Source organism: Pinus tabuliformis, chromosome 8 (assembly GCF_031772625.1).
Source record: "Pinus tabuliformis cultivar Carrire ecotype Pingquan chromosome 8, CPIR1, whole genome shotgun sequence".
Taxonomy (NCBI): Eukaryota; Viridiplantae; Streptophyta; class Pinopsida; order Pinales; family Pinaceae; genus Pinus; species Pinus tabuliformis.
In genome coordinates, this window is record NC_142294.1 from 1905921499 (window position 1) to 1905934288 (window position 12790).

The 12790-nt window shown below is 37.6% G+C and overlaps 1 pseudogene; it reads right to left on the minus strand.

The window, feature by feature from the left end:
- Positions 1-9036: 9036 nt before the first annotated feature.
- LOC149244053 (uncharacterized) lies at positions 9037-9846 on the minus strand (annotated as a pseudogene).
- Between the last annotated feature and the right edge of the window lie 2944 nt (positions 9847-12790).

The following is a 12790-nucleotide window of genomic DNA, read 5'->3' on the forward strand; positions in this document are numbered from 1 at the left end:
AGAGCTCTCAAACTGGTTTTCCCCAAGAGTTGTAGGGGGTTTTTCCAGGGTCAAGTTGACCAAAATATCAGTGTTTTAATGTGTTTTAATGGTTGTTTTTGATTGCTGATTTTTAATTCTGCAATTTCCAGCATTCTGAAAAATTTCCAGAATTTGTGTTTTCAGCAATATTTAATTTTTTCAGTCTGTTAAATGTATGGTTATGGGAATGGGCATTTAACTACATGGGAGAAATAAGGAGAAACTGAAAACCGGGGTGGGAAAACAGAGATTTTTACAAAAGTCCAAATAGGCACTGATATATACATTTTTAACCTCTTGAATAGGCAAAAGGCCATTGGCTTTGATCTGAGTAGTTACGTCATCTGATCACAACTTACGAAAAGGAGAGACAGTACCTACAGTGCCTTCAAAATTACATTTATAGTGTAGTTTTTGTAGAGAATAAAGAGTTGCAATCTATATCCAATCCCATATGCCAACATAAGGGCCATGGATAAGCGATTTACTGTCACTAATCAAAGCTTCTTTCCAGTCACAATACCTTGAAACTAGTAGGAAACGTTTTGTTGAACTAATCTCCAAGATTGTTGAGCAAACTAGTGCTCCCAGAAAATGTGTCTCCAGAAAAATATTGATATTTTCAGAGTGACCATTAACCTTTTTGTTGATGGTTTATGGTTTACTATGTTTATTATCCTGTTTAGGTCATCCAGAGTGTGATCCAAGTACCTGTCTTGTTTTCGTATTGATATATAACTGCTTGCCATCTTAAACTATTTGTTTTTCCTACTTTACATGGATTCTTCCATAGCTTTCCTATATTGGTCAACTTAGCCATAATCTTACAAAGAACTGAGCCTATAAAATGAAAGATTTCTATGAACCTTGAAGCTTTTAACTTCTGGTCCAATGGTACACCAGACATGAGGTTGGTTCTCAGATGTTTCTCGACTTCTCCAAACACTGACCATCTTCCCAGAGCATCTTCCCCCCTTTACATTCTCTCTTCCTGCACTGAGCCATCTCATGCCACCCAGACAGTTACTGAATCAGTCCATCAAAGAGGATATCTATAGATCATACATTTAGGTCAGTTGGACTCTTCCCTCGACAGGTCTGGGCCCAAAGATGTCCTTCTACCTTGAGCATTTCCTGGAGTTACAAGACGGTATCATCGTCTGCCCCCCATACACACGCAGACATTGGATGCACTCACTGAGGATCCCTTTCAACCAGCGTTGGGTTGGTTCTCATCGACTCCAAGCGAAGACTAACCACCATATACCAAGATCTGATAGGATTTGCCAGGTGTGTCACCTTCAAGAGCCAGAGTCAAAGCAACACCTCATTTACAGGTGACCCTATATTATGTGATTGGAGGGCACTACGACTGCCTCTATAGAGATTTAGAGGATCCCCCTCTAGATTATTCTGATATCCTGACCAAAGATACTAGCCCTCTTCATCAAGGAGATATTTAGACACAAATCTCAGATCCTACATACCCCTCCTGACTCAAGGACGATTTGGATAATCATATCACACTTCCATGTTGATTTGGTTGATGGGAGAAACAAGCGATGAGCTAAATTCTAGAGTATTTCAAATAGTAGAACAGTGAGACCTTGGGTCTACCGTCAAGACTCACCTTTGGGAGGCCAACTAGTGTCCTCGAGACTGTTGCGGAGATGTCGAAAAACACATCAGTGCACTAACAACCAAAGCGCTAGAGGGATTAGTTCCAGATGGTTCTCAAGCAGGGTGCCAACCCCCCTCGACGGACTCCTCCCCAGCGTAGCAGAACAACCAGAGACTCATCCAAAGCTTGTTTCCTTCAGCTTCGGATGCTAGGATTATCCCTTGCTCCTACAAACCCCCCCAAGATCGTGCAGCTAGACACCTCGTTAGATCTAGAGGACTCCAATAGCGAGACAACGCCACTGTCACCTCCTCACTGTTGGTTATTAGACTCAGTCATTCTTGACATCATCGACCTCCAACCCTAAACTTATTCACTTGGTCTTCTGCATCACCTATTGCCTTTGATTCGGTTATATATATGTTTTTGAGGCTGCCCTACTGTTGTATCATTCTTTACTTAATTTTCCCTAGTTTTAGCTTTGGCATTATCTAGGAGTTGCGTTTGCACTCCCGCATTGTATTTGTACTGGATGTATCCTTCAGTCCCATTGACTTACCTTTGTCGTCATTAGTTGGACATTAATAAAATTATCTTATCTTATCTTATCTTAGTATAAAGTCTTTATTCTCACCCGCTGTTTGCTGAAATGTTGGGTTATTTTGGGCATTATTGAACATTTTAATTTCAAATGTTGTGTTTTCCTGTAACTAAAACAGGAGTGTTGATTGCTTCAACTATTGCAATAATGTTTAAGTTGAGCATTTGGGAATTTTATGTAATTGGCAATAGATGAAATATTTTCTGAGGCTTGAAATTTTCTTATTGCAGGGAAAAAGATTGATTTTATTACTGTAGGCGGTCGGGTATGGCTTCTCTCTCCCTCTCTTTTACACATGTTGATGTTTTATCCTTGTATGAAGGGATGCATATTTGTTTTAAAATTTGGACCTAGAGGTGCTTTTGTAATTATGGTTTGAGTATATGATTGTGTTCCTATTTTTGGCCAGACGTCAGCATATGTACCAGACTTGCAGAAGTTTGATGGGCCTATCCCTAGAAATCAATTGGTCAAAAAAGGAGGAAATAGATCAAGGAAAAAGAAGGATGCAGTTGAAAGTGAGCAGGAAGAAGAAGAAGAGGAAGCTGAAGTAGGAAAAGTTGAAACAAAAGAAGGAAAGGGAGGAAGAAAACCAACGAAGGCTGCAAAGGCAGGGACAACAAAGAAAGGCAGACATAAAAAAGTTGATGAAATTGGAACATCAGAACAAGATAATGCAGCCCAAGCAGCTGATTCAGGGAGCCAGCAAGGAGTAGAGGAAGAACAATCTGAGGAAGCCAAAGATGAAAGTGTCAGTGGGAAGAAAGGGAAAATCACATCAAAGTCTACAAAGGCCAGGACAAAGGTGACTGTGTCTGGAGAGAAAGGGAAAAGGAAGACAAGCGCTGCCAAGGAAGACAATCCAGGGAAAAAGGGTGTGAGTAAGAAAACTATTGAACATGAAGGCTCTAAACATATGGATGCCAAGGTTGCCAAAGAAGTTGAACAGGCAAAGAGAAGTGGAAATACGAACCATAAACTCAATGTCTCTGAGCAAGATGAGGATGAGAAGTTGGCAAAGCAACTGAAGAAGGTAGGAAGTAAACAACAAAAAGTTATGGAGAAGGAATCAGTTGAAGAGCTAGTTCCCGAAAAGAATTCTGAGAAAAGTTCAGATGCAAATAGTGCCAAGAAGAAGGGTGGTCAGGATATGATAGATCAAGTGAACAATCGAGATGCTTCTGCAAACACATCAGAAAAAGAAAATCAAGGCCGTAAAAGAAAGCGAGGTGGCAAATCAAACTAGACTTGCATCTTCTAGTCTTCAGCATAAGAAATTTATGTCTGTTTTGGTCAAAAGTTCTAGCCAACTTAGATGATTAGGTAGGGTGAAATCAGAATGTATGACTTGCTGCTCTTCATTTGAGTTTGGCATATTCTTGGTTGCCTTTGAAATATTCCGTAAGTAGTGTAAGTGCACTTCGTTTTTGCAATGTCTGGCAGCCCTTGTTGTGTTAGTGTTTTGTGGGAGCAATTTCAAGTGATTGAAGTATTTCATCTTAGTTCCTATAATCGGTAGTGTGCCCGTGTCAACTAACCGTAGCTTTTGTCCCATGTAAGAATAAAATTAACGCAAACATGCCAGACTGCCAGTTACTAGTTCAACGACTTCTTCTACCTGTTGGTTCAAATAGTACAGCTTCTTTTGATGTTGGGTGTACCATGATTAGACTGTCTCAGAAGCAAACTATGTTTATATCTTGTTACACTCCAATATCCAATATGAAATTTCTGTGTTTCAGTTATAACAAATTTGCTGTATATTTACTATTTAGAATATCTTGGGGAGGTTTCCTTGTTGATGGTATGTATTTGATAATGATGTCCACATAATTTGCAACACTACTGTTTGCTCAAATCAACAACTTTCCAGTCATTAACTAGAGTGTCACTTATCAGTTGGGCTCTGATCGTGTGGTAGTGATAAATTAGTGGAGGCTTCCCAAAGCTAAGCCCAGGTTCAAATCTTAATGTGCCTGTGCTTTTCTGATATCTTCCTGAAAATCCAGGAAGTGACTTGTTCCAAGAGTTAGATACCCTTCTTGACCGGAATTTCCCCATTTGTTGCTTGTAAGAAGATACCTTGCATTGTGTAGGTGCTTTCTTACACTACTGTCTAGGCCGCTAAAATATATTCATCAGAAAGATCAATAGCCAGGTAGTATAGATGTGGATTTCGACTGTGCATTATCGGACAGGTGCTGAAGGATTCTAGGACTCCAAGAGTTGGGCCAGTAAGTCTAGTCTTCATTTTAGATGAGTGAAAATGACGAGGTTATTCATTTTTTTTATTTTTATAAGTTTTACAGCATTCGTTGACTAGCAAATGTTTATTGTGTGGTTAAAACTATGCATTAGTTTACTTATAAGCATTTGGATTATGAAGACTTTGATGACTTAACATGCCTCTTCAGGGCTACGGAGGTTTTATTTTTTGCCGCCTTCATATACCCTGATCAGAGGTGCTTGGCTCTGTTCATTAGGGAGATCGTTACCTTCGAATGTCATATGCTCCAGCGGCCCTCCACGACAATCACATGGACTACGTATTTGTTCTAGTCTGTCACAATTGTTGAGATGGCTAAATGCCCCACAGTTACTTCCTACAGAGATAGTCAGAGGTCCATCAGGGATTGTCTCTCGACATTCTGCACCAGACCTCCATGTCTGGGCAGGTTTGGGGCCACGAGGAGCATCAGAGTCTCCTGACAGTGGCACAAGTGCATTTCTCAAAGTCATGCACAGATCAACATATCCTCCACTACAGGGAACTCTGCGTCCTTGGATGGTAGGAGAGATTTTGCCTTGGCTTCCATCTCAAGTTCGGTGTCTGTTCTCACCCTTAGGTGGAACATCTAGAGACCACAGAAAATCACTACGCAGGGACCCATCAGTGCAGGCCATTCCCCAAGGGACGTTATCAGATAGGTTTTTGAGGTGGGCATTCCCATTCATGGTTATAAGAATGATAACAACTGACTCCACTTCTTTCTTACAACTTTTCCCTCTATAATTTTGAGTTTGTATATTATAGTTGGCTTCCTACTGTATGTAGGATTTTTTCGTTCTTTTCTAGCTTTAGGGTTTCTTTTGTAGTTTTGGGAGATTGCTCTGCACTCCTTACCACCCATTTTGGTGTATTGTATTTTGCAGTGCCATTGACCTTTCCAAGTTATTAGTGGACATTAAGATAAATTTATTTCACTTCATTTTATGCAAACTATCACCATGTTTGTGCTTACCTCATACTATATGAATGGTATGAACATAACTATTTGTTCAGTGAAGGCACTGATGACCTTAGCAATGCGACTGACCAAGCTTTTCCATGCCCCCCACTGTTAACTCTAATCTTTCTGTATTTATATTGTAGCGGCTAGACATTAATGTTGATGAAAAATGTGTATAACCATAATTTTGCTCCATGACCAATTTTCCTCCAAAGTTAAAAGAGATATGTGCCGTTAATAAAAGAATTAACAGCACTTTCCACTGGATTATCAGCAAACAGGATCAGAGATAACACTGTTTAATGTTCAAAATATATTTTTATGCGAGTAGCATAAGATTAGATCACATTAAAACTTAACGGCAATCAGTCTCTCTATTACTGATTTTCACAAGGATCTAAGGATATATCCAATAAGAGGAATGTCGTGAGAGGACAACTAAAGTATTTTTAGCGTTGTCATAGACCATATCTTAGAAATTTGTGGGTTACATCGGCTACAAATTTCATGAAAGTATAATTTCATATTTTTGAATTAAGAAAATATATTGTCAGATTTCATTCCCTGAATTCGAATGAGACGTTGGAAACTCTTTGTTTAGGTGATTGTCTTTATTGCCCTGTTGCGATTTATTAATGTCATAAATCCAAGTTGCTGTATTCCTATTGAAATGAGTCATCTGGTTGGAAACCCTTTGTTTAGATGGTTGTTTTTATTGCCCTACAGAATATTTGTTGGTGCCATAAATCCAAATTGCGTTACTCAAATATACAATTGTTCTTAATATTTGAACAGGAGTTTGTGCTCTAATGGCAAAGTGGATTATTCACTATGCAAGTCATGTAAATTTTTTTGATGTGTGAACGTGAGTTTGTGCTCATATTTGAATATGGGATTGTGCTTTAATGGCTGGGTGGTATTCAATATACATGTCTTGAATTTTTGGAGCATAAGTTTGTGTTCTAATTTCATGGTGGAGTATTGGCAATGCATGTCTGTTTTTGTACATGTGAGCGTGAGTCCGTGCTTTAAAGGCCATGGAGAATTGCTGAATACATGTTTTTAAGTTTTCTTGCATGTGAACATGACTTTGTGTTCTAATAACTAAGCGAAAGTTGAGTTTCCCTATTTGTGATAACAACAAAGTGAAAATTTGTTGAATGTGTGTTTTGAGGTTCTTGTCATTTGACAAAGATGACTAATAAAATTTGTTGAATGTGTGTTTTGAGGTTCTTGTCATTTGACAAAGATGACTAATGACTCGTGTATTAGTCGTGATTTGAGAAAATTATGATGTAAAACTTTGCAGCAAAAAACAGTGGTAACATAGTAACACAACTGAATGGATGATAATAGTTTTACTTTAATACCAGAGTGTATAATTGGAGTATTAACTTATAATTATGCTCAGACATCTTGGAATGATAAATGTAAGTTGTATAACGTATTGCTTTCCATATTTTATTATCAACTGTGAATTTTCTTTTTTAATTTTAAAATGAAAAAATGTGTGGTCTTAATGTAATGATTTTAAAACTATTTATTATCCAATGAGTGTAAAACGTCAATCATAGTCTAGCAAGTATAACATATAATTAAATGTTAACTAACCTCCTATCTGATGGGATCACTTGCATTTATATTCATTGTAGCACATCTAGATCACTCTATGTCTTTTTGAGGGTATAAGATGTACATGTCCAACCCTAGGCTACTTTATGGAGGTGGGTTATTTAAAATGCATTTTATTTTAACATGCGGCACTAATTTCCACAAGTCACCAACATATAGCACAATGTTTATAAGTTGGGCACATCAACTGCTTACTCATATCTGGATCTAGGTCATTTTTCATTCATACAACCATTCTTAGTTCTTCCAATTTCTAGCTCTTCCAAATTGGAAAAAATGTTCGAATCAACAAGTCAAAAATATAAATATCTAGATTTGGATGTTTCTAAAAATACCCTTTTTCCATGAAGTTGTATTATGAATTTCCATGGAGATTATTAGGTCAACTTTATAGATGTCCAAATCATTCGCTATCCAAGAAAACCAAAATGTCTCACTAAATCAAACAACGAAATTTCCAAATTCCTAGACCATTATTCATCTAGAGATTCCATGATAGTGCCCACCTGGCTTCCCATGTCAACTCAAACACCTATTCATGGCCATGTCATCATCCTATTAGTGTGTCAATATCCAGATATTTTGATATTTGTATCATCTAACAATTGGAAAGTCTTTAAAAAGGGTCATTTTCTAGAATTCCAAATTTTCGAAATTGAGTCTCCATGTCCCGTGCTAGGGTTAGTGCCATATTGACTTGTTTGCACCATTGTGCCACATCATCTTGATCTGACCACACTACCTATTGATAGGAAAAATGTCCCGCCAAGGGGTTCTCCTTGGTGTGAAGGCTCAATTAGATTTCACACCATTTGGGATAGGAGCCCCATCTGGCATGTGGGTCAAGCTACCACCATGTATGTTTTGCTCTGGCTGCCAAATGTGGATATGTTAGAGCGAGGGCAAGAATGAAATGCACGAAGAATTGGGATGAGGTCAACCCATGATTGAAAACATGCAGAACGGAATACAATAATGTAACAGCAAAACAATAAGAAGCATGCCTTTAGAAGGGTTAGTGAGCTAAAACCATCTCAGCCATATGAATAGGAAAGTGCCATCAATTCACAATAAGTTTCCGGCATAGCATGAAATAAGAAAGCACAGATTCAAAGCAAACACGCAAGCCATAAGCCACAAATTAGTTCGTTAACATATTGCTCACATGAAAGCACACATACAAACACTATGGAAATATCAGGCAACCAATACAACCACTATGAAGATGCACGAGAATCAAGGTCGAAAGCGAAGAACTTCTCATTATTCATGTTGCAAGTTCAAGTACATCTCTTGCAAACCATCAAAGCCCAATAATGGAACATGAGTTGTTCATAACAGATTCAAAGTAAAACCCTAGCATCACCATAACTCACCTTATTATCTACCAAGTGTTGTGTGCCTCTAGCTCTTTAAGCACGAAACAACTACCTAATGCTAGCCTAGCTCAAGTGTTGAAGTCCCTTCTAATAAGGCATGAGGGTATATTTATAGAAATAAGGTGAGTGTTCACCTACCATGACCTTTCACCTACCCTCATGACTCTATAATGTCTAACGACTTTTGGTAAAATATGACAAAATCATATTTACAACAAAAGGAAGCTCAAGAGGAATCCACACATGCTTTGAATAAACAGTGCTAGAAGCTTGCATGGAGTCAATTCACTTGTTTCCACCTTTGGTTCTTCATCAGCGTTAGCATTCTCTACCTTTAATGATATAATGAAGTACATGACATAGCTATGGGCATGGAAGCAACATGTGGGGATGCCTTGAATACCTTGGTGAGTCATTCTATAGAAAGGAAAACCCTAGTTGCGCAGCAGTAAAATTAATAATCGATATAATCACCAAGCCAATAATAGTAATTTTGAGGGTAAATGCTTTCAAAGCAACCCAACCTTCAATATGAGGTTCCTTGGATGCTTCTTACCATATGCCAAACTTGGGATAAATTATGCCTAAGACATCACGTCCCACAAATAAGGTTAAACAGGATAAGGCATCCCAAATCAATAACTTCATGGGGTTATCTTTATCAGTTTGGATCTAATTTTTCCTGAACTTTAAAGACTAAAGCATCAACAATAGTCCCTACACGCTGAAATTCATCTAGTGTGTTATAGTCAAATTGTTTATTAGGAGGTCCTTTTTCCTCTGTGGGATGTGGGCCATCAACAAGTTATTCATACTTCAAAAAAGAAGACGAGTGAAAAAATATAGGTTCATGATAGTCCTTTAGCCATGTTGCAACAACAACATGAGTGCCATATTTTGAGCCTGTAGCCAGCGACACAAAATCTTTGGCAAGCCAAAAGTTTTGTTGAATAAATAGAATAGTGAATATCCTATACCTAAAGAAAACGCATTCCCTATATGAATGTTGTCTGACAGAAAAGGCGCGACCAACACAAGTGCTTCTTTCCCATCACCATGAGGTGCTCTTATATCCCAATTACATTTACACCTGGAACAACTGAGTTATTTTTGTCGTACTCTTCATAGTTGTTTTTGTATTGTTGTAGGGAATCTATGAAAATACATGATGGCTTGAAAGTCTAATATGGAGGAAGAAATTTTTGAAAATATGTATCTCCACCAACTTAACACATGCTCAAATAATAAACTCTGAACACCCATGTGATTTTCAATTGAAGCAAGATTGAAGTTCATAATCTCTTTGGCTAGTTTATTTGCATTCTTTGTATTCTAATCTGAATACCTAGGATTTGTAGATCCTTATAGTGTAGGAGGTATAATTGGAGAGAAAAGTCATATTTTCATATGAAAGCTCTTTATGTTTAGAGTAATATCTTCTTCCTTGGAGAATTTTATGTTGATGAATGTTCATGTTACCAAAGTATGTGTTCCATTAAATATCAAATGAAACAACTAATAATATTCCATGTGCATGATAGAATTTGAGCTCAATGCGTGGAGAATGGTGCTAATAAATGCCTGCCCTGCTCCCAACAATCACAAATATTGCCCATCACACATTACAGGCACTACAACTTGAGCCATACCATGTAAAAATGTGTTTTAGTAATCTTGGCCATTTGTATAGTGAATTGAGAAAGCGTCAATTTGTTACATGCTTCAGAGGAGAGCAAAACAATGGTTGACCAACACGTAGACTGCATACTATTATGTTGTATTAGAACAAATGAGATACATTATCTGGTCAATCGTGTAAACCTCCAATCTGAACTATCACCATCTCCATTGACATTTGGTGGTCATGGTGGCAAGTGCATTGAAAGAAATCTCCTTTGGCCATAAGGAAATAATTTGTAGGTGCTTTTAAAAGGTCATTTGAGCTTGCCAGTGATGTTGATTTACTTTTGAGAGCCTCTTCCAATAACAATAAGCTTACAGGTCCAATTGCAACCTCACCTCAAGCTAGATTCAATTCCAGTCATAAATCATGAACCCTAGTGAGAAAGATGGTCCAACATCAAAGGGATCAAGCGAATATAAAGTGAATAGGGGGTGTTTCATTTTATAACCAAAGAGTATTGGTAATAAAAGTCACAATTTTTGTTTATAGGGTGAGTTGTGTCCTTGAGTCGTAGTTCTACGTAACTCGCACTTTCAGATTACAGTGCCATTGATACATGTAAGTGCAACCTACAATGGGATTAATGACTTAAGCTAGTCACATTTTTCAAGTATAGGCAAGGTCGCATCTTGGAAGTGTGAGGTGTCCTAATCGCATGTGATAGAGATAGATTAGGTCGCAAGTGGGACAATGATGGATGCCAGTTGCATTTGAGAATGCAACCCAATGGAGCAAAATGTGGTTTCAATTAATCGCATCTGAAAATGCACTCGATGTCCATCATAGATGAGAACACAATTCAAGGAAGGGTAATGCGACTAAGGCAATTGCATCTGGACATGCAACTTAGCTAAAGATAATGTGATTGAGGCAAATCGCATAGTCAAGATGTGATTGGGTCGCATTTTCCTTTGCTACCAAGTCATTATAACCATAATTTCACCAATGTGATTACAGAATAGCTATAATTTCTCCAAGTCGTTGAATTTTGGTATTCTTGTTAACTAGAAGTAATCTCTAGCAGTCACTGTTATCCACTAGGAGTGATCCACTCATATTGAGACCTGAACGTAATAAATGAAATCTTCTTTTTGGGAATAGACAGCCCTTTGTCAAAAATTCGTCATGGTAGTAAAACCCTCCAGCATCACATTGGTTGTTGTTGAAGCAGGACTTAAATCAAAGAATGGCATAAACCTCTATAAAGAAGGTAAAGATCATCACAATTCCCTGACCTTTTTTAAAGAGGAAAATTGAAATCCCTGTCATTTACCACATTTATTTGCATCTATGGTAACCTATGCTTAGCCCTGAAGAAAGCATCTAGTTGTGGTATTCATATTTTTGGAAAATAAGAGAATAAAGAAACAGACCAATGTGAACAAATTCATCCATCACTGGCAAATTCCTCATAGCTTAAGAATTCCAATATGTCGTCCAACATCTTGTCATCATATAAGCATTCATTTCTGTGGAATGGAGAAAGGTAACATCATCTGGTGTTAAAAATGGAGATCTTGAATAACTTCCTATTATATCTGAAGCATGTGTAAAGACTAAAATTAAGAGGAATTTGTCCCAACAATCCAAGTGAATCCTTTTGGGAAGATGTGCTAGTTTCTTGGAGGGGCGTACTTCACTTTATGGATGTGCTTCATTGAATTGGAAAGAAGGGACATAAACGTCCATGTCTATATGGTTACCAATGGTACTAAAAGAAAATCTTGAATTGTTTGAGAATCATTAAGCTCCCTAGATGATTAACTCATGGGCACGTAAAACAGGTGGCATACCTAATATGAATTCCATCTTTCCACCTGAAATGGATATTCCTTTAAAGGTGTGAATAATGTTAGGAAAGCAGGGTCCTCTAAGGCATGATTATAGTGCCACACATTATTCTTCCAAGGTTTTGTCAAATGACAAAATTCATTTCATATGTAAAACCCTGAAAGACTACCCTGGATGGCCAAACATAATATGAATTAATAAATTATGTGGCATGATCTTTTACAATCTTAAATGCTAAAACTTTAAATGCATAATGGATTGCAAGCATGAGATAGAAAAATGAGATGTTGTAAAATTGTAAGAGGTGTTTTTGGATGACTTTGCAACTACATGTGATATGGATGGTTTAAATGACTTTATCCCAAATATGTGAACAAACATTTTACTCATACCAATTTAACCCTCAAGCGTATGAATTGACTTAATCATTGAAGGTGGTATTTTTATGCAATACAATTCCAATCATGATCATGCAACCACTATGTTGAGGAATCAAGTTAAATTTGTATCTTAGAGAGTGGGAATCAAGGTAAAACATGTCAAGAAAATTTCTCAAACCCTAGAACACGAACCAACATGATTCCACGCAGATAAAAGCAACATACATCATGAGAGTATAAGCTCGCATAAGATTTGATGGTAGCTAAGACATTGAAAGGTTTGACCAATTCAAAAACACAAATGTAACCATTGGAACCTTGAAAAGCATAGGGGGACCCAAAAATTGGTGTTAGGCTAAAATTTTGGGTGTTGTTGTAGCCGCTACAACAATTGGTGAACCACTAGTAGAACCCAACATCTCTGCCTTTGTCCCTACAATAGAGCAAGTCT